Raw genomic sequence first — 23,680 nt, 5'->3', positions numbered from 1 at the left:
GCAGGGAGCCTGACATGGGACTTGATCCCAGGTCTCGAGGATCACACCCTGGGCTGAAGGCGGCGCTAAACTGCTGGGCCATCAGAGCTGCCCCCTTTCTTACCACAATTTTAAAGAATCCCTGTGTAAGGTTTCTCTAAACCTATTTTTCCAGTTTCATGTTACAACAGTCCCACCATATATCCAATCCTCTAATGGCCACCACACTAAGGGGTCATTTGAAACCCCTAAGCATCTCCCATATACTCTTTTCTCCACTTGGAGCACTGTGATCTATTTTCTCAATTTAAAGGACTCCTCATTTGGAAGGAAAACTCTCCATGGTCCAAATCAGCAGCAGGGTAAGGACTAAAGAAGAGAAACATCTTGCAAGAACTAGGCTCACATAGAACTGCTGCCCAATTTCAAAGGCACCCTCTTTGTGACTAACCTTGACTTGTTAAACCTGGCTTAGCTGCCCTTTTTCTGATTTGGCCTGTGGTTACAAATTAGCCAGATCTTTGCTACCCTTTGCTTCTCTCCTTTTGCAAATGTGCTTTACTCCAATCATATTTCATTTCTTTTTGGAAACAGTCCTATTTTCCCCCACTTCCGGGCTTTAGCAACGTGCTTAAATGTGCTGGGACACTGTACCCCCTCCCTCCTCACCTGAGTAATTTCTACTCAGTTGTTAGTTTATATGGAATTTCCAATTTCCTCTATACAGTCCCATCTGACATAAAATGTTTTGAGTTATCTGTTGTTTCCATCAAGTTCTAGATTGTTCTAATAGTATCCAGAGATTGCTCAACCACAGTGTTTAATATTGATTACAATTGCCTGTTTATATGTCTCGATCAGCATTGCATCCATAGAACCTTGGTACTCTAGAAAATTTGCTAGGTTGATGAAGCGGTGAATAAATCAGCGCTCTTCCTTGTGATCTGGGGAGGAATACTGAGAGAAGCAATCCTGCAACAGACGCCTAGAAAGTAGAGATTGACAGGGTGATGTGTTAATGACCGGACAGTTAATAGAGTGATTGAGGAAATCTGCTCCCACTTGCTATGTAGAAATTCACAGAAGAAAATCATTCTCACTCTGACAAGAACAGGCTGGAAAACCTACAAGATCATGATTATTTTGAGCCCATCACAGAGGTGATGTCACAAAGTAAACAAATGAACTAAAATCAGAAAAGTGACAGCTTGCCTCGGAAAAATGGAATGCGGAACTGTTTCATGTATGGCAGAGCTGGCAAGAAGGAGGAAGTCACCCAGGGAATCGGGTGAAAAGAAAGCAACTGAACTTTTTTTTTAAAGATTTTATTTATTTAGTTAGTTAGTTAGTTATTCATTCATTCATTCATTCATTCATTCTTGAGAAACAAAGAGAGAGAGAAAGAGAGAAAGAGAGAGAGAGAGGCAGAGACACAGGCAGAGGGAGAAGCAGGCTCCATACAGGGAGTCCAACATGGGACTCAATCCCAGGTCTCCAGGATCATACCCTGGGCCAAAAGTGGTGCTAAACCACTGAGCCACCTGGGCTGCCCAGCAACTGAACTTTTAACACATGTTTATTCTTTTATTTTTAATTTTTTTAGTTTATATACATGAAGGAGTATATATGTATATATATATAATTGAAGTTCAATTTGCCAACATATAGTATAGCACCCAGTGCTCATCCCATCAAGTGCCCTCTTTTAACGCATTTTTAAAGGCCAATTGCAAACTTGCCTGGCAGTTTAAGAGCCTGGGAGCCCCACGCAGAGGAAAGTGCACGCTGTGCCAATTCTGTTCCATGGACCCTTCCTGAGCGCTCAGAGAAAGACTGGTGTAGGTCAATAAGATCTGAGAGACTGGCTCTAAAACACAAGGGTGCCAGCCTGCCAGTGCCTCCAGGCAGACTTAGAAGCCCAAGGAAAACACTCTCACACCCTGGCAGCCAGGGCGTGTGAGGCAGCTGGCATTACCCTGGGAATGAACCCCTAGTGCTGAGAGATGTAGTCAAAAAGCCCAGCTACCTGGGGCTTGCCTAGGGTTGAGGGTGAAGCAGGAATTTAGGAGAAAGCCTCCCACACTCTAGGCCATGGAATGAGTATGAGACAACCACTACTACTGCTTACAATCAGCAAAGAGTGAGAAACCCCTCCCTCACTTGATAGGCACCCAGGATCTGCCTGAGTCTGGAAGTGAAACATGGGACCCAAGAGACACCTTGCAACACCATGTAACTAAGAAGTACAAGACAGTGGGAAGAGATACCAGGCAAACAGGAGGCATATGAAAGTTTGTGTGGCTACGTCAATACCAGACAAAATAGGTTTTGAGGTGAGCAATAACACCAGTTAAAGAAGGATATCTTATAAGAGTCAACTAGCCTAATAAAACTCCCAGGGGTGCCTGGGTGGCTCAGTCAGTGAAGCGTCTGCCTTCGGCTCAGGCCATGATCCCAGCGTCCTAGAATCAAGCCCCCCATCAGGCTCAATGCTTCACAGGGGTGTGGGAGGGTCTGTTTCTCCCTCTCTTTCTGCTGTTCCCCCCACTTGTGCTCCCTGGTTCTCTCTCTGTCAAGCAAATAAAATAAAAATTAAAAAAAAAAAAAAAAAAAAAACATAAACAAAACTCCCAAACACATTATGGCAAAAATTCATAGAAATTTTTGGGGAAAAATTGATAGGGAAATAGGAAAAAATCACATTCATAGTTAGAGATTTTAACCCACTTGTCTCAAAAATTGATAAAGCACTAGAAAACACATCAGGAAGGATATAGACAATTTGAGCAATATTAATAACCTCATTGACAGATACTCGGAGAACAGTATACTTGGCAACCACAGAATGCATATTTTTCTCAAATGTACCATATTCACTAGAAGAGACCCTATGCCTGCCCAAACACATGTCTAAATCATTTTAAAATGATCAAAATCATACAGATTAGGTGTTCTGATAAAAACAGTGTTAAGTTAGAAATCAATATATAGAAATCCCTGTATAACCAATGGGATCAGCAATTACAAAGGATATTAAAAGATATTCTGAACTGAATAATGATGAAATTATAACATTGGAATGTAGGAGATGACCTAAAGATAAATGCATTACTTCATGTGCCTGTATTAGAAAAATAATTAAGAAGGTCAGAATCTTTAAATCTTAAAAAAAAAAAAAAAAGGGGGGGGGGGATCCCTGGGTGGCTCAGTGATTTAGTGTCTGCCTTTGGCCCAGGCCATGATCCTGGAGACCTGGGATTGAGTCCCACATCAGGTTCCCTGCATGGAGCCTGCTTTTCCCTCTGCCTGTGTCTCTGCCTCTCTCTCTGTGTCTCTCATGAATAAATAAATACAATCTTTAAAAAAAAAAAGGCGGCCAAAATGTTTTTTAAATATCAATTACTAGTAAAACACTAAAGATTAGAAAAACATGGACTATAATTATCCATAAAGAAATATATGTACTTTGAAATCGCTTTTCAAATTTAATAAATTTTTATTTGGAGAAGTATAACATTGAAAATTTTTCTATTTATTTGTTTGTAATTCCATGTCTGGCTATGAAAGAGTGACACACACCAGATTTGCTCTATGGCCACACACAAATAAAAACTAGACAAAATCTCTGAAACTACTGTTTTCAGACTTCAGGAAACAACAGCACAGAGCTGTAATTTCTGTAGGAAGGGAAGCAAAAAAAGTGAGCCCTATATTTGGCCCAACTCGATACTCAGAAGCAAATTCTGAACCTTACAACAGGGAGGAAAATTCTAAACAGAGCACTGATTTTAAAGTGTCCAAAGTGGCTAAAAGTTGTGAGGCAGACATACAATTTGAATATTTGAAAGAGAAGAGTGTAAAGGGAGCACAGAAAAATATTTGAATAAATAATGTTTTTTTAATTTAATTTTTATTAATTAATTTTTTTTCCAAATTTCATGAAAATTATGAACCCACAAATCTAAGAAGTCCAGTTAACCCCAAGCATAACACACTTGTGGAAAATACCAAGATGCTTCTTCCTAACTAAATTGTTTAAAACCAGTGACAAAGAGAAAACTTTAAAATAGTCATCAAAAATAAAGCTCATTGAGTGTAAGACAACAACAAAAATAAAGATGACAGTAAGTTGGGATTCCTGGGTGGCTCAGCGGTTGAGTGTCTGCCTTTAGCTCAAGGTGTGGTCCTGGAGTCCTGGGATCGAGTTCCACATCGGGCTCCCTGCATGGAGCCTGCTTCTCCCTCTGCCTGTGTCTCTGCCCACCCCTCCCCCTCTTTCTCTTTCTCTCTCTGCGTCTCTCATGAATAAATGACTTTTTTTAAAAAAAGAGGACAGTAAATTCTCCCAACAGTGCAAGAAAAATACAATGAAACAGGATCTTAAAAGTAATTTTAATAACCTATTAACTTAGAATCTCATCCCCAGCAACATAGCTCTCAAAAATGAGGTGAAATAGTATCCTTTTAAGACTACCAAAGGCTGAAAGAACTCATCAGAAGCAGACTAAAAAGCCACAGACGTAAAAGAACGCGCAGCAGCCAGAAGGAAAATGATGCCCCATAAAATAGAACAAAGGAGTGAAGAGCATAAGAATGGATAATAATATGGATAAATATATGAGGTCTTTTCTTATTATTTAAATACCTTTAAAAGAAAAAAGCCTACAGAAAAATAATAACAGTAAGTCGCTGGATTTATAAACTCTGTAGAATGACAAACTGTGACAATATAGCAAAAAGTCCAGAAGGGAAGAAATTAACGTGTAGTGTAAGATTCTTATAATATATGTGAAGGGCTGCAATTACTATAATACCACTTGATGAGAGACCATGATAAATGAAAGCCGTAGAATGTGGCGTCCAAAGCCACCAGTAAAACAATAAAACAAAGAATTACATTTAGTGAGCAAAGAAGGTAAAATTGGGAATCATTCTAAATACATACTTAATCCGGAAGAATTAAAAAAGCAGACAAGGAAGAGAAAAGAAGCCAAGAACAGACGTGACAAAGAAAACAATCAGGAAGGTGGTAGATTTAACTTCACCATATCGATGGTCATCATGAACATTAATATTCCAAATACTCCAATTAAAAGGCAGATTGTCAGTCTGGGTTAAAAAAAAAAGTACAAAAACCAAAAAAACAACAGCTATGCCCAACTGTATGTTATCTACGAGAAATCTGTTTTAAGTAGAAGACTCAGATTAATTGTGAATGGACGACTTTGATTTCAACTTACACACAGTGAGCTGCAAAAGCAGAGGTCTCATCTGCACAGCAAGCCAACAAGATGGACAGGCAGCAAATGAAGGACTTTTCTTGGACCCATTAGAGAACCCACAGGACAGAGGACACGTGCCCTTCACATATAAGAATCTTACAATACACATTAATTTCTTCCCTCCTGGACTTTTTGCTATATTGTCACAGTTTGTCATTCTACAGTTTATAAATCCAGCGACTTACTGTTATTATTTTTCTGTAGGCTGTTTTCTTTTAAAGGCATTTAAATAATAAGAAAAGACCTCATATATTTATCCATATTATTATCCATTATTATGCTCTTCACTCCTTTGTTCTATTTTATGGGGCTGGCTGATGAGTGTTCTTTTACGTCTGTTGCTTTTTAGTACCATCCTGAAGAGACAGACTTGCAGGGAAACACAGGATTTGCTTACGTGTCAAGGAAGCCACTGCTGGACATCGTGTATATTGGCAGAAATATTAGAGATTCTGGGGCATCGCTGGTAAAAATGTGAAAACTCCTGGGGGCTGAAGTCATAAGGAGGTTCCCATCCTTCTCCAGGCTCCTCCTCCAGGCCCTCATGGAAAGGACATGGGAGAAACTGAAGAAATCTCCTCTTGTGGCACTAGCGGGAGACAAGAAAAGGCAGCCACTGTAAAATCCATCCAGACTCTTCTCCCTTATGGAGCAAGAGGCTCAATCTCCAGGGAAAATGATATCACCTGAGAGCCTAAGTAAAACATCTCAGCTAGGAGAAGAGAGCTCTGCCCTATGCCTATCTCCCTGTCTCACTTAAGAAGAAATCCATAAAAGCCCTAATCTCCCTGGGAGAGTGTCTCAAGGACACGCTGAGAACACTGGAAAATGCTTATTCTGGGGGGAAGAAGGGGAACCTCCATCCCTGGAGAAGGAACACTTGTGAAGACCATGGCCCATATGCCTTCTGGAGACAGGGGTTTAATCAGAGCAGCTGGTGGCAGGCTAACAAGCCTCCAGTCCAGCTGGGAGAACTGGAAGATCAAAAAACCTAAAGGGGAGAAGTCACTAGAGGAATTTGCAGCTTCTGGTGCTCACAGCAACCACAGACTTCAAACAACCCAACTCCTGACTTGATTAACATAAATTCCCACTCTAAAGACCTATTTATCTCACTATCTGCTTCCCTACACACATGCCAAACAAAACATTCCAAAGCACGCCAAAGGGCAAGGAAATACAGTCAGAAGGCATAAAGCATTCCTCAGAATGAGACAAAGATGACGTGGAAGTTGTAATTATGAGACAGGGGAATGTAACTATGATTAACATAATAAAGGTTGTTGTAAAGGAAAGGTAGCCTACCAGCAAGATTCCGGAGGTCATTGGAGCGGAGAGGTGGAAACTATAAGAAAGAATTAAATGGAAATGCTGGAATGTGAGCCAAATTACTCTCCTCGATATCCTTTAGTCTTTTTCCCCCCTCTAGTTCACCATCCACACCAGTAAAAAAACAAAAAAACAAAAAAGTAACTGTTCCTAACTATCAGTAAACACCTTATGGCTCTCCTCCAGTTAAGAATCTTCAAAGGGAAACCATAGGATAAAAAATAAGATTGGAGCCACACAGACTTAGAATAAATGCTGGCTTCATCCCTTCTTAGCTGTGAGATCCAGAACGCCTCAAACACTTTCTGAGCCTCTCTCTCCATCTGAAAAGTGGGAATAATAATAAGCGTACTATGAGGATTAAAACAGGTAACAGACACACTAAGTCATAGGACACATAAAGAGACACGTGGTGGCAGCTGTTGTCCTCTGTTAAATCCTAACCTTCAGGACGTAAAGCCTTTCTTTGCTTACACCACCACTCAGTCCCGATAGCTGTATAGACACTGTTTTTCCACTGCATCCAGTCGGGTCCTGCTCCTTACCAACCCTAAAATAATGAAATTCTTTTTGAAGACTCGCTGACTATTCTACTCCTGCTGTTGTGCCCAAGATTGGGAATCCGAGAAACCACCCAGGAGCCGACACCGATGCAAGCACATGAGGGTTTATTTACAAGCTCGAGCTAGGGTCCAAGTATATACTCCACACAGCAGAGCAGGGGCTTGGACCCCCAAGGAGGTTACAGCTGGGTTTTTTATGGGCTGGTCTAGGGGATTTTCAGAAGGGGTGGAGGAATTTTTTCCATTCCAATATAGGGGAAAGGGTGGGGCAGTTTCTTAAGATCTCATATGGGATTCCCTGCCAAGGGCATTCTGAGCTCTGTTGTCTTCCTGATATGGGATTCCCTGTCAAGGACATTCTGCAGTTTTTCCTGTAAAGTTCAGCTCTTATTCCCAGGGGTCTAAGAAGGCTGTACTTGTGCTAGTGCTAAACTTGAAGTGGAATGGCCTTAATTTTCTCGGCCTCCACATTGCCAAGCCCTCTTCCTGTGTTTCTGAAGTACATTAGTATATGTACCCAAAATGTAGCATTAATTATTGACCCTCTGTTTTCCCAGTTAGCTTACCAACACCTCAAGGGCAACGGTGTTCTCTTGAATCTCTGTTTGCTTCACTCTATCTGGTACAATTTGGGTGAACTTTACTTTTATTCTTACCCAAACTATATCATATTCAAGATGTAGAAAGGTAGAAATCTCTTTGGGATAATTTAAATAAGTTCTATCTTTCTGAAATTTTCTCTTTTTTTTAATTTTTATTCATTTGTTTGAGAGAAAGAGTGCGCATTGCAAGCAGAGGGAGCAGCAGAGGGAGAGGGAGAAGCAGGCTCCCCGCTGAGCAGGAAGCCTGACACAGGTGCTTGATTCCAGGGTGCTGAGGTCACCCCCAGAGCTGAAGGCAGACTCAGTTTAACCAACTGAGCCACCCAGGCGCCCCTGAAATTTTAATAGATCCTACAACACTGATGTTCATTCAGTCACGTTAAGTTGAAGGACACAATTTTGTGTCTCACATTTCTCCAACTCTTTTGAATTCCCAGACATAAGCATATGTAAAACAAACAAACAAAAATCTTTCTGCGTCACTTCCTTTTTTGTCTCCAAATGTTAGTTGTTTTTTTTGTTTTGTTTTGTTTTTGGTCCACTTCTGTTTGATATCATTTTGGCAATAGAGTTCCTATTTACTAAAAAGAAAAAAATTCCACAGTATGACCCAGCCCTTGAAGTAAAAATGAAAGGTTTTTATCCCCGCTGAATGCAATAAGTAAAATGTGCATCTTCAAAATGCATAATAAAATAAGGCTATATTGTGTTTTTTGTTTGTTTTGTTGTTTTACTTTTTTTACGTTGTGTTTTATGATAAATATTTGTTACTAAGTTTTATGTAAGTCACAAAAATCACAATGAGAAACATAATTCAATAGAAAATATACATGTCTATATTTTATTTATCCTACCTGCAGCATATGAACAGGCAATGCTTGATAGTTCCGATGATGTCCTCGTCACCAAAGAGCGAGAATTGATTCGGATATTTTCATATGTTCAGGTAACTGGCCCAGTTAACTCTCAGATATTTTTCAATGTATTTACAACATCATATAATACACAACTTCATCTTTCCTGGGGTAACGGATGGTCTTTAAATTTGCTGAAGACAGCTGAGACTGTCACATCCCAAAGGCATGACCTTGCCTCTCTGGGCTATGTAGGATTATCCGAGGGTCAGGTCAGAGACTTGAAGAACTGCAGAGAACCTACAGGTAAAGGCAGAGAGCAAATATAACTGATAACGAAGGTAAGTTTCTGCTTTCTTGCTTGATCACTCTTACCTAACAGCTCTACTGTTGGATTTTATGTATCCCCTCCCAGTTTAGATCTCATGGTCAGATTTTTCAGAGTTATCCTTTCTGGAACCATCCATTACTTTTCATTTTACTCTGGCAACTGACCAGCTGCTTCCATTGCTTCCATTGGTGCCTGTTGAGGACAGCTAAAAAATAAGGTTAAACAAGCAAAAATCCAACCACCACCACCATACTCTGATGGACTCCACCACAAATAAGCCCTGCCTGACATCAATCAAACCCTCTCTCCAGTTCTCCGATTCTTTTATTCATCCCTGTCCCCTAAAGCTGATTCTTGTTCTGGTGATTTATTAAATTCAATGCCCTTAGGAGTCAAGTAGTGAGGAAGCAGGCTAGGTAGGATATGGGGAGAAAAATGCAAGGAGGAATATGTTTCACCAGGAGGCTATTCTGTTCCACTGCAAAGCTCTAGGTCATGAATTGCCCCCACAGAGATGGTCCCACCTTGAGTCAAGGGAGTTGGTGTTTTCCCACTTCTATGTCAATACCTGGCTGGGGTCTGCAGCCAAGAGGTGGTCCTATTCTAGAGAGGGTACAGCTGCAAGAACTTAGCAGCCAATAGTCATGGCAGTCAGAGGTGGGCACACTGCCAGTAAAGGGGATGCAGATGGGGTACCAAGAGTGACCGGTGTAACTTCCTTCATACTAGCTTTTATTCTTCACACCAGATTTTTTAAAGGCCTCCCCCATTCCATTTAAGGTCTTGAAGAAGTAAAAAAACTTGATGCCAATTTCCCTCAGCTCTCTTGCCACCTCAATACTTCTCCGTAACTCCGCTGTTTGTACCATCCCCAAAGTTTCTCCACATTTTTAGCCTTTCTTGTGTTTTGCCATTCTAGATCAACATAAGAAATATTTTCCAGAGGTTTTTTTTTTCCCCTTTTGCTTTCCATTTCATCACCGTCTCTCATCTTCAATATACTCATTTCTATACATTCTTCTTTTTTTTTTTTTTTTTTTTTAAAAAAAAAAGCTATTCCTTGATATTGTGCACTTTGGTCCACTATATTTTCTCACTAACAAACTTTTTGAAAGAGTAGTTTTGGCTCCTGTCTCCACTTAATTACCATCTGTTCATTCCTTAACCATTTTCTTTTTTGGCTCTAAATTGCAATATAATCACATATACTTGGAAGCGGTAAAAACACATTTTCTTCGCTGAAGGAATATCATGATCTGGTTTTTCTGCCGCCAGGATTATTACTGAAATTATTCCACAATAGATTAGCTATCTCCTCACCAAATTCAATGGCATTTTCTCAGTTTCAAAATCCTAAATGTCATTCACCATCACTGATTAACTCATTTTTTAATTTCTTTTATTCGGTAGAGTGAACTGGAGAAAAAGTGTATCCTTTTGTATTGTATGGAGAAAATTGTATCCTATTGGCTTCTATTTCTATTTCCGTGTAACAATAAGCCACAATCAACAGCATAAGAAGTTTCTTTCAAGCTAAGGACATTCTGCTGATTGTCAGGTTGCTTGTTGGACAGAAAACTTAGATGAGTGTCCTATTCAAATTTGGGTTCAAAGCAAGATTATTCTGCATAGGTGTGAAGAGAGAAACCCACAATGTGAATACCGGGTAGAGTGAATCATTAGTGAGGGAGTAAGAAGCACAAAATTTGGGATATAAAATACATTTTAAAATATATAAAAATATCTATGGGGATTTTTTTAAGTAAAATTTTGCATGCTATGGGACACAATTCTTCCTGTTAATCTCATTAAACCATCAGTCAAGATTATAAAAATTACGAAGCCTGGTATAACTATCTTATAAAAACCAGAATTGCCTGATTGACTTAGGATAGAAAGCAATCAACCAGCACATAAAAGTGGAAAATGGACAATGAGGTCATTCCTGGCTTCCTCAATTCTACATTATACTCTGCTTGAGGGGATCCCTGGGTGGCTCAGTGGTTTAGTGCCTGCCTTTGGCCCAGGGCATGATCCTGGAGTCCTGGGATCGAGTCCCATCGGGCTCTCTGCATGGAGCCTGCTTCTCCCTCCTCCTGTGTCTCTGTCTCTGTCTCTCTCTCATGAATAATTTAAAAAAAAAAAAATCTTTATACTCTCCTTGAAGCTACTCTTCAATTCCATTTGCTGGATATAGTGTGGAGGTGGTTGACCAGTAGTACATAACCTTCATTGAGGACTTACAATTAGACAGGCACTATGATAAACATTTTGTATAGATATTTTATTTAATACTCAAAACCTGTATGGAGGTTGGTTATATTATTAACCCAATCTTTCAGATAAATAAATTGAGACTTACACTGATGACTGCTTTAGCTATATTTAGTTGTAATTGTAACTTCACTTTTCCAATCCTTACTAGTAAACTGTCATGGTTTTGTTCACCTTTTTATGTCCTCTCTTCCCAAATACGACTACAGCTTATAAAATACAGACCACACCTTAGTATCCTTTGTATCTGACAAAATTTGTGATGCTGAGAATACCAATTTAGAACATACTTCTGAAGACACTGAAGGTGTCCTAACAGATTCAAGACACACAGGATGAAAAGCTTAGGCTTCTTAGCTTCTCAGTGGGCTTTTCAAATTATTATTTACGAAATGCTTACTGTTCTTAAAATAATCCCTTAGGCCACTTATTTAAGTAGAAAGTTCACTGGAAAAAAAGTCATAAAGGCACAAACTCCATGAGGGCAGAAACTCCATAGGTTGAGTATGTCATTGACTAATATGTTTAATATCAGTGGTGATAGAATATTTGGCCGCTGATAAAACACATGAATAAACCAGTTAGAAATATTTTGGATACTATAATTGCACACTGCATATGACCATCAGCCCTTCTAGTGCCTAATGCCTATTTACTGTCTCCAATAAATATTGGAATAAATGTGAAAGAAGGGAGAAAGAAAGGAGAGAAGGAAGGAGGGAGAAATGAGACTTTCTTCACAATTCTAAAATACGTTTAGCTGATATATAAACTCCATGTGTATGTCCCAAAGGAAGCAAAGCACAAAGCTTTTAAAATTTCCTTTTAAGGGAGCACCTGGGTAGCCCAGTTGATTAAGTATCTGACCCTTCATCTGAGCTCAAGTCTTGATCTCAGGGTTGTGAATTCAAGCCTTGTGTTGGGCTCTACTGTGGGTGGGGAATTTACTCAAAAAAAAAATTCCTTTTCAGAGGTAAATGTTGCTTATGGATTGATTGCTATAGTTAAAATTCTTGTAAAAAAAAAAGGGGGGGGGTTATTTTTTTCTTATAAAGAGAATACCACTTGATCCACACCTTAGGATTTGGTGTTAGGATAAATTTGTTCTCACCGTGGCTAAAGATGAAAAACACTTTTGATCCCTAGAAATGATGCTTTAGTAATACAGGTTTGGAAAAATCAGCTTTGTTCTCTCCTAACACCCTCACATGTGCTTGAATATTTGCTAATTCCTTGTATCTAGTGGTGATATTTAAGAAGGACTCCAATTTACTGGTACCAGCATAACCTATGCCAACCTACTGGTGAGAAAGCAGCATGCTCTGGTAGCTTAACAACTCCCCAGATCCTCTATTGAAGCCACTGTGAGGGATAGATGGACTTCCATTGCACCACTTTCATCCAGTCACTTTTTATGGTTATAACTGCATTTAAAAGTCACCGTGGCTGTCACTGATCCATCTTGGCATTCCAGCTGATCCTCCATATAGTCAATCTTGCTGCTTGAAACCATCAGTATCTGTAGTGCAAGTATGTCAAGCAGTAGGAATAGGGAGTTCAGCATTTCATTGGCTGTCTAAATCAATCATTTTTTGAGCATGAATAAGTCATGCTTAAATGGATGGCCTCAGCCCACATTAAGCAACACTTGTGTGAGGAGAAAGTTGAAAAATAGAATAAATTCAGGTGTGGGGATGCCACAATGCATTCTCCTTTAGCCAGTCTCACTTTTTCTTTTGCCAAAATGATAGATATACAATCACTTTAATACAAATCCTGCTTAAGTCTCCTGAAACTGATTTAATAGAACAGCTTGTGATATTCCACGAGAGAACTCATTAAGGAAATTCAAGATTCTGAAATCAGAATAGCGTTGCTGCCTTTCAGAACATGAAATGATAGATGGGAATGTCTTGCTATGCATGTTTACCAGAAGGCAGGTGTATTTCATTCCCTTGATCCCTTAAAGAACAGTTGAAGGATTTTTTCAGCATTAACTTCTCTCTTTTCAATTCCATCATCAATCTGTAATTCATTTCAGGATGTGTTTTTGTTGGGCATCTGTCTCGGTGAGCATTTCATTGGTTTCCTTTGAAGGTCATACCTTTGTATTTTTCCTACAGCAGAGTTGAGATTTTGCCAAGAGCAATGGGTTATGTGCTAAGGGACTAACCTATATTTCTTCAGTTTCACATTTTCCGTGGCCTCTGCCATATTTGGTTGCATACAAATACAAGAACAACTCACTGCCCCAAAAGAAACCTTAATGATTGAGGAGATAACTGCACAATAGAAATCAAGAGAAAAACAAGACCTCCATGCTGTAATGCAAGCTATAAACAGACACATGGACTATTTAGGTGAATTACCAAAACTCTCATTCAATATTCTCACACTTACATTCTACACCTGTGTTGATAAACCTAGTTGTATGATTTTACATTTCATATAAGATTAGAATCATCAACTAGTAACAAAAAAGCTGGCAACATTTACATTGGAAAAAGCATAATTACCTAGCAGAGAAAAACCGTTTATAATTCCATTATATTCATATAATAGAATACTATAGAGCAAACAAGCCAAATGATTTACAGCAAGAGTTCGCAAACTTCTCTTGTAAGAGACCCGGTAGTAAATATTTTAGGCTCTGTAGGTCATAAGTTTCTGTCACAACTACTGAACTCTGCTGCTGTGACAAGAAAGCAGCATAGACAATATGTAAGGCCGACTACATCCCATGGCCAATATTCCAATACAACTGTACAAAGACAGGCAGTGATACAGCTCTAGCCTGCAGGCTGTAGTTTACAACCCCTGATGTACAGTTAGGTAGAGAAACACAGACGAGTCTCAAAAAAAAAAAAAAAAAAAAAAAAGATTCAGAATGAAAAAAATAAGTTGCTAAATGATATACACAGGGTGATGCCACATATTTATTGAAGTAAAAAAAGACATGACATTTCATTGTATGGTGTTTATGGATCGACACACATATCCTAAAATTAAAAGAGCATGCAGAAGAGTGATAAACATAAAATCATGGTAGTGATTATATCTGGAGAGAAAGCTTAGGGGAAGAGGGAAAACAAGATGTGCCAGCTATTTCTGCAATAACTTTTCTTCTTAAGCTCTATGTTGGCTGCAAATATGTTCATTATATTACTGTATAGATTTTTGTGTAACTAAAATATTTCATAATCATAAAAATAGGCACTTTAACTCAAGCAACATGGCATGCTGGGGCAATTTAATAGGGGCAAAAAATGAATTATACCACTTAGTATCTCTAAGTTTATCAATATTTTACATGAAGCAAAAAGAAAATTCATGCATATAACAACAATTATAAAGTTAATACAAAATAGAAAAATTCAATTTAGAACAGACTTCTGTTGAAGAGTCTAAACACATTTTAAATATATTTCAGAAAGAAAACAAAGTTAAGCTCTTGAGCTAGAATATTTTAATGCTTATATTGCTTTCTGTTATTGAAGACAATCATGTGGAATATTTCATGTTTGATTTGCCAAAAAGAGTTTTAGTACGTTGTAATCTTTTTCAGTGTTCAATATCATTTAAAACATATGTGAATATATTTGTATTCTCCAAATTTTCTAGGAATCTTTCCTTACTTCTCGGTAAAAGTGACTATACTATATTTTTAAAAACAGCATGGGATGGGCCTGCTTATTCAAAGTGGCTTCCTCAGCAGAAATTTTTAAGGTTTTAAGCAAAAGAACATGTGACTTTCAAATCAGAAAATTGTGAAAGTTATTCCAATATAAGTGACCTCAACTGTACCTTAATTATCATTACCAGGCAATAAATCAGTAACCAAGCACTAATAAAGAGGATTCATAGGAAAGAAAATTCTTTCTTCTAAGTGTGGAATTTTAAGGATTACTTCTTGAAGGTATAAAATATCCTTCCAGTTACCGGGAATCAGAATAACAAACCTATAGAGGTTATAGACTTTTTGAAGACAATAAACAATTTTTCATGTAAGTATATATTAATTATTGTAATCAATACATAGACAATGTTCTAGTCCCTGAAAAGGCAATTGTGTATAGACAATCTTGGCTCTGTCGGTTGCAAGAACCTAGAAGTAACAACATCCTAGTAGCAATGAGCATACCTCACACAGAAATCTTAGTTTCTAATAATATTCTTCAGAAAAAGGAACCAACATCAAGACAGTGTGGTACTGGCACAAAAACAGACACATGGATCAATGGAACAGAATAGAGAATCCAGAAGTGGACCCTCAAATTTATGGTCAACTAATATTTGATGAATGGATAAAGAAAATGTGGTCTCTGTATACAATGGAATATTCCTCAGCCATTAGAAATGACAAATACCCACCATTTGCTTCAACGTGGATGGAACTGGAGGGTATGATGCTGAGTGAAATAAGTCAATTGGAGAAGGACAAACATTATATGGTCTCATTCATTTAGGGAATATAAAAAATAGTGAAAGGGAATAGAAGGGAAGGGAGAAGAAATGGATGGGAAATGTCAGAAAAGGAGACAGAACATAAAGACTCCTAACTCTGGAAAACGAACTAGGGGTGGTGGAAGGGGAGGAGGGTGGGAGGTGGGGTGAATGGGTGACAGGCACTGAGGAGGGCACTTGACAGGATGAGCACTGGGTGTTATTCTGTATGCTGGCAAATTGAACACCAATAAAAAATAAATTTATTATTAAAAAAAAAAAAAGGGATCCCTGGGTGGCGCAGCGGTTTGGCGCCTGCCTTTGGCCCAGGGCGCGATCCTGGAGACCCGGGATCGAATCCCATGTCGGGCTCCCGGTGCATGGAGCCTGCTTCTCCCTCTGCCTATGTCTCTGCCTCTCTCTCTTTCTCTCTCTGTGAATATCATAAATAAATAAAAATTAAAAAAAAGAAGAAAAAAAGAAAAAGGAACCAAGAGGGGCACCTGGGTGGTACATTCGGTTAAGTGTCTGACTCTTGGTTTGGGCTCAGGTCCTGATCTCTGGGTCACTAGATGGAGCCTGGCATCGTACTCCACACTCAGCACAGTCTGCTTATGATTCTCTCTCCCTCTCCCTCCCCCTCCCCCTCCCCCATGTGTTTCTCCCTATTTCTCAAATAAATAAATAAATCTTTTAAAAGAGGGGAAAAAAGGAACCAAGATTCCACTCCTTGGAAAAATGTCTGAGTCTAGAACAGTGGCAGGGAGGACACAGGATAATCCTGATCATCTCATAGAACCAGAAAGGAAGGAAATGCCCAAGTACATAGACAGATGGGGACACAGATGCACACACATGCACACACACACAACAATGGGAGTATGTCAAGGACACATAGGCACCAACTGAAACAGCTCCTAGCTGTCGTAGCTGGAACAATCTGAGTAACAAAACGAAGTAGAATTGAATTATAACCAAATATAAAATAAATACCCATGACTGTGCCGATATAAAAAATAATTGAATAACAAATAGGGGAAAAGTGACAAATCTCCCACTCAGACAAATGCCAAATGATGTATATAGATACTCTATCCTCAGTGAGCTTAACCATAACTCCTTATTCCTTAATTCTGGGCTGCTCACAATAACTTCTTTCCAAAAATTACAGAATAGAAAAAGGGGGAAAAGAGTAACTTTATAATGAAGAAACTTCATAATGAACAAACACTACTTCAGTCAGGTGATCAAGGTCAACATCAACAGTAAAGTCCTGTCAATAATAGGAAGCTTTATATGATGTGAATAAAATGGCACTTTATTTTTGTGGTCTTCTGACCAAGAACACATCATCCCAGTCTAATGATGAGAAAAATGGACAAATGTAAATTGAATGACATTGTACAGAAGACCTGACCAGTATGCCTCAAAATTCTCAAGGTCATCAAAGACAAGGAAAATCTGCGAAATTGCCAGATCAAAGAGGATTCAAGGAGACATGACTACTAGATGTAAATGACACCCTGGATGAAATTCAGATAAAGGACATTAGGTGACAATGAAGGAAGTCTAAATAAAGTGTGGACTTAGCACTGAGTTATCAATAATGATCCCTTAATTATATGTACACTACCAAAGTAAAATGTTCATATAAGTGAAACTGGATGTGGGAAATATGGAGCTCTGTAATATCGTCACAATTTTTTTCTGTAAATTTAAAACTGTTCTTAATTAAAAATTTATTTTTAAAAAGAAGCAATTGTGCAGTTTATTTCTCCTTTGTTATTTAAACAGGAAATGTTTATTGGCTACATATAATTCAGCTATGTTGAAGTAGATCTCCCCCGAGCATTTATCGCCATCTGATGTAATGTATATTTATTACTTGAAAATTACCATGAAAGCAGAGTTTCTGCATGTTTTATTTAATGCTGTATCTCCTTCATTAGATTGGTTAGCTACTGTTAATCAACAAACCACTCTAAAATTTAGTAGTTTTAACCAATAGTCATTTACTATTTCTCACATGTTTATGGATCTATAGGTAGTTTCCCTGTGGGCAGCTCCCCTAGGAAATCTGTGCCAGGTTTGGCTGATTCTCGCCGGTTTCATTCATGAGTCTTTGGCCAGCTGGCTCGTAGCTGAAGGCTCATGGGTCTAGGATGGCCTTAGCTGCAATGCCTTGGCTCCTTTCTCTCTGCATGTCTCTCACATCCCTATAGCAGGTTAGCCTGGGTTTGTTCTCATGGTAGTTAGTAGCAGGGTTCTGTAAAAGGGAACAGAAATGTGCAAACATTTTAAAAATATTTCATTAATATTTCATTAACTTTGCAGTTGTTTCATTGGTCCAATCAAGTCACATTGGCCAAGCCCAAAATTGGTGTGCCAGGATACTATCAAAGGCTTTGGATACAGAGGTGTAAGAAAGGGAGGCTCTTGATACAATCAACCTATCAGAATCTTCTAGAATAGCGCTAGGCCCATAATAAATAATAAGCACTTGGTAAATATCTGTTGAATGACAGAATGAAACTTAACTTCTTTAAAATAACATAAAATTTTTATTGATTCTATACTATGTGCAGAACACATCTATTAAATGTGAAATCTAGAAATTTCCTTTATGAAATATAGACTCCTATAATACATATGCAAATATAAATTTAAACAGAAAATGAAAAGATACATCAGACTTAACAACAGTCTTCATTAATGTGTGTGTGCTTGAGTTTAGACTTTCTATTCCATTTCATTAGTTTATCTACCTTTATATGAAAGTCCACACTATTTTAATTACTGTAGCTTTCTAATGGAGATTAATATCTTGTGATATAAATCCTCCAACTTTCTTTATCTTCTTCAGGATCACCCTGCCTATTCTTAGCTCCTTTGCCTTTGCAGATGAATTTTAGAATTAACTTATCAATTCCCACAAATTGATTTTGATTGAGATATATATATAATATATAGATATTAAATCTATATATTATTCTGGGGAGAACTGACATCTTTACAATGTTACAATCTAGTACCATACAATATCACTTCATTTACTTAATCCCTTACTAATAAAGTTTTATAGTTTTTTGTGTTGAAGTTTTGCGCAGCTTTCATTCAATTTTTCCTAGGTCTTTGATTTTTGTAGATGCTATTATTAACCAAATCTTTCAAAAATCTTATTTACTATGGTTGCTTGCTGCTATATATTTTAAATTTGATTCTTTGTTTTTTTTAAAAAAAGATTTTATTTATTTATTCCTGAGAGACACAGAGAGAGAGAGAGGCAGAGACACAGGATCAGGAAGAAGCAGGCTCCCTGCAGGGACCCCAATGTGGGACTGGATCCTGGGACTCCAGGATCACACCCTGGGCCAAAGGCAGATGCTAAACCCCTGAGCCACCCAGGGATTCCCCTAAATTTGATTCTTTTATATTGAATTTACAACCAGCACACTTACTAAATTCACTTTTTAATTTGAATCATCTGTTTATAAATTCTTTTGGAAGTTTTAGGTACACAACCATGTCCATCTGTGAATAATGATACTTTTCAAGTACGTGTGTGTGTGTGTGTGTGTGTGTGTGTATTTTACATAGATTCAAATTTGTCTTTTTTTTCCAATGTCAACAATAATATGCCAGTGATCTTTCACTCATTCTAATTCTTATTGAATTCATATCGAACCAACAATTCTTCTGTTATTCCTTGAAATGTCTTCTATGCACATTCCTTCATTTCTCTTTTCATAGCCCCTACCACCGTGTTTCTCATCAGTTATTATGGAGATAAATATAATAGTGTCTTAGTCATTCCTCATATATCCTCTCTTCCTTTTTTCACTCATGATTGACCCCTTCATTAAATTATATGATAGTAATATAATATATGATAGTAAAGTCTATCACATTACTATCAACATCAACTACTGTTCCTTAGGCCCAATATTCCCCTGATTCTTTACTCATTTCATGAAAAGTCTAAATTTCTCAACCTAGTAAATTTAAAACTATAAGAAATATTCCCTAATATAACTTTGCAGCCCATTCATTTCTGAATTGTACATCAAGACAAACTGTTTACTTAATTCAAATCTTCATGCACTTGCATTTCCCTATTATAACTTGGCTTTCTTTAGCTCCTTCTACTTCACACCTATAGAATCTTTCCTTTTACAAATATATTCTACTTCTTTCAAATGCATATAGAACTCCTGCTGTTCTTTTCATATAGAATTTAATTAGATACTGCTTTATAATATTACTTGATACTTCTCTTGAGCTATATAGATATTTTCATGTGTCCTGATTTCCCAAAATCAACAAGTTCCTATAACTCAAGATTTAGCAAATAACTAATTAATGAAACTATGTTTCAGGCATTTTGGAGACAAGGTGTTTGCCTGTCATGATCACAGCAAGATAAAGAATAGTCAAAATTAGATATATTTTTTTACTTTTTTTAAGTGCTGTAAAGAAAATGAACAGTAAGATGTGGTAGTAGGTGAGGTCAACTTTGCAGTCATCAGTAAAGGAATCTCTTAGGAGACCATATTTGTGTCAAGAAAAATATGATGAGTAAGAGCCAACTATGATATAAGTTGAGGAGAGAACATTCCACACAGAAGGAATAGCAAGTAAAAAACCTCTAACAGATGAAAGAGCTATTTATGCTGAAGGATTAGAAAGGAGGAGAGTTGTGTGGAGATAACTGAAGAGGGAGACCGTATTCATATATCTTCTTATATGAAGATATAAAGTTATTTTATAACTTTATAAGATAAAGTTAGAGGAGTATATAGATTACTAAGGAGCTTAAAAGACATTGAAAATATTTGGATTTTTCCTAAGAAGGATTGGAAGCCAATGAATGGATATAAAAGTAGGGGAAAACATGATTTCTTTTATTCTTGCATAAGATCATTCTAGCTGATGTGTAAAGACTTAGGTAGATTAAGAGCAAGAATAGAAACTGGAAGACAAGATTTGAGGTTAATTTCAGTTTTCTGGGGGAGAGATGATGTTAGTTGGATTCATTCAGGTGGAGGTTGCCAATATGGAGACAAGTCAATGGAGTTGAGAAATATTTTTTTAAGATTGATTTTATTTATTTATTTATTTATTTATTTATTTATTTATTTATTTGAGAGAAAGAAAGCACAAGCAAGAGGAGAAGCAGAGGGAGAAGCAGACTCCCTGCTGAACACAGAGCCTGATCCCAGGACCTTAAGATCATGACCCCAGCCAAAAGCAGCTGCTTAACCAATTGAGCCACCCACATGCCCCAAGAAGTACTTGAAAGGTGTAAAGATCTGGACTTCATAATGAATTCGATACAGACAGATTGAGCAGCCATTTTTACTGCGATTACAGGAGTCTTAGAAAGGAACAGGTTTTTGATGGGGGTTCCATTGTTAGAAGACTAGACTATTGACTAAAGCTTCATAGTGGCAGATGATATGAGTGGGGAATAAATAAATTTGAATTATCAGTGATAGAAGGTATTTAAGACTGTGAGACAAGATAGCATCCAAGAGGCCAACTAATTAAAGAAAAGAAGGACTAGGACTGACCCCTGGAAATTCCAAAATTTAAAGGTCTGATATAAAAGGGGCCATGAAAAAAGACTGAAAAGGAGCAGCCAATAAGACATTAGGAGCCAGATAGTGTGGTGTCACAAAAACTCATAAATGGATATTTACAGAAAGAAGGAATAGTGGACTGATTAAATATTACTCAGAAGTTAGATAATTTAAGAAAAGTTCCCATATAATTAGGCAACATAGAGAAATGTGATTTTTTTTTTTAGATTATTTGAGTAGTTGGTATGAAAAACAAATTGGAAGACTCAGGCTGGAGGAGGGAAAGAAGGAGGTGTTGGAGGCAGTGAAGATAGATCACAACTTTTTTTTGATAGATCACAATTTTTAAGAGATGTTTTTCTGTAAAATAGTGAAGAAATATGTGGTGTCAGCTGGAGGGTTTGTGGAGTCAAAGGACATTTGAGATTTTTGTTTTTTCTTTGGGCTGGTTTTGCTTTATTCACTTGAAGATGGATGTTTCCAGAACATGTGTATACACTGATGGGGATGAAATGGTTCAGAGAGAAGGACTAGTGATGTATGAGAGAGAAGCCATAAGTTGAAAAGTGATGTTTTAAAATATTGCTGAACTGATCTGACCCTGGCCCTTCAGGCTCATAAATAGAGCACACTCCTTATTGTTCCTATTATCAAAGACCTGGGTCAGCAGAGATAGATAAAACTTGGCATCATCCCAATGCCCAGGCTGACTATGAATCTCAATCTTCTCTCTTTTCCTTCATCTACTAATTTATTTTACATCCAAAGCTGTTAACAAGTCATGAAATATGTGTAATGTCATCCTTTCCACAGTTCCTTTATGGAATGAGACTAGTATCTTTAAGAAGAAAATGGTCAAATTTATATAATGAAAGCAATGAAGAAGCAACAAATACTGTCAGTCCACAAATTTACCAAACAATTTTTAAATTTGTTTTCATTAGACACCAAATTCTTCACATGATGGCTGTTTGCTGAAGTATGCTTGAAGGACTGTTGTAGTGAGCCAGGTGACTTGACAGCAGGTGCCATACTGATGGATCAGGAGAGGAAGGGAGCCCCAACTGCAAAGGTAGGGACAAGCTGGGAGAAAAGGCAGCAAGGAGAACAATGGATAAGAAGGGAGGGAGGGGACAGGTATGAGAAAAAAGTCTGGAAGCTGCTGAAGTTTCCCTATCTGGCTTATTATGACTCAGGGTGTGTGCACAGGGCACATTCCTAAATATGTCTAGGTTCTTTTTATTTTTTTAATTTTATTTATATATTTATTCATAGAGAGAGAGAGGCAGAGTCACAGGGAGAGGGAGAAGCAGGCTCCATGCAGGGAGCCCAACGTGGGACTCGATCCTAGGTCTCCAAGATCACACCCCAGGCTGCAGGCGGCACCAAACCGCTGCACCATGGAGGCTGCCCAATATATCTAGGTTCTTGCACAGAATCCTGCTTTAGAGATTTTAGAGTAGGGGTGGGGCAGCTGAGGTTAGATAACTAGAAAACAGAGGAACAGCCCCTACCTAAGCAAGGTCAGCTCCTGCCGGGCACAGCTGGAACCCAGGATCAAGTGCTTGAAGAAGATGAAGGCAAGGCTGAAGTTCTAGTCCAGTCCAGCTTGCTCAGAGGCAGCTGAGTTGAACTATGAGAAGAGATTCTCAGGAGTCTGTTAGAAATGTATTCTGGTCTTGGCTGAGACAACTATGTGAGCCTCCTGTATCACATCACCTCTCTGGGATTCAATCACATGGTATGCATAACTAACCTAGGAGTTTGTAAGTGCAATGTCTGAGTGTCTGGTTAAAAAAAAAAAAAAAAAAAAAAAAGACTGAACCCTGGTTGGAAACCCTTTCACTTGTTCATTCAGTCTTCCAATCTGTATATAATTGTGTGAATTACCTAGTTATTATTAACTTATCAGAAACACTTGTTGCAAATATCCTAAACATGAGGAATTGATAGTTTTGTTGATACTTAGCAAAACTGGGAGTTATTAAATAAAGACATGTTCTGAAGAGTACATCCAGAAGAGCCTTCCAGACGGTTTCTTGAAATAAAAGCTTGCTGAGGAAAAACCACTTATATCATTTTGATTGATAAAAAATTAATTTTTAGCATTGGAGAGATGGTTAAATATTTTTTATGTTTTCCTACTCATAGATATGCTGACTGATATTAAACATTTTTAAATAGCTGTGCATAATTAACTTTAAACCCCATTTTCATCTCAAACGGGCAATGTACTGTGTAATTATTAGTGACTAGCAAACCCTATTTCACAGCCCAGAAATTCTGTAAATCAATGACATACAATATTGCACTGTTCTACTTAATTTTTTTTATTTTTAAAGTCAATAGTATAGCTTGGGTACACATTCATATTTTGTTGTATATGTATAACATGTTTTGGTGCATACACATTTTTATGGTTACCTTATATATATCACAGGTAA

At 37.8% G+C, this 23,680-nt stretch overlaps 1 long non-coding RNA gene across 1 annotated transcript in view; it reads left to right on the top strand.

Annotated features, from left to right (window-relative positions):
- LOC140604468 (uncharacterized) overlaps positions 1–23,419 on the top strand; it is a 69,449-nt gene extending 46,030 nt beyond the window's left edge. Inside the window, exons 3-4 of the long non-coding RNA XR_012007333.1 lie at positions 22,181–22,308; positions 22,512–23,419. This is a non-coding gene — a long non-coding RNA (uncharacterized lncRNA). The remainder of the gene's footprint in view (positions 1–22,180; positions 22,309–22,511) is intronic.
- The last annotated feature ends 261 nt before the right edge of the window (positions 23,420–23,680 follow it).

The sequence above is a fragment of the Canis lupus genome, chromosome 15, assembly GCF_048164855.1.
Source record: "Canis lupus baileyi chromosome 15, mCanLup2.hap1, whole genome shotgun sequence".
Taxonomy (NCBI): Eukaryota; Metazoa; Chordata; class Mammalia; order Carnivora; family Canidae; genus Canis; species Canis lupus.
Note: the sequence above shows the minus strand (reverse complement) of the source record. Positions and strands in the feature narration are given on the sequence as shown.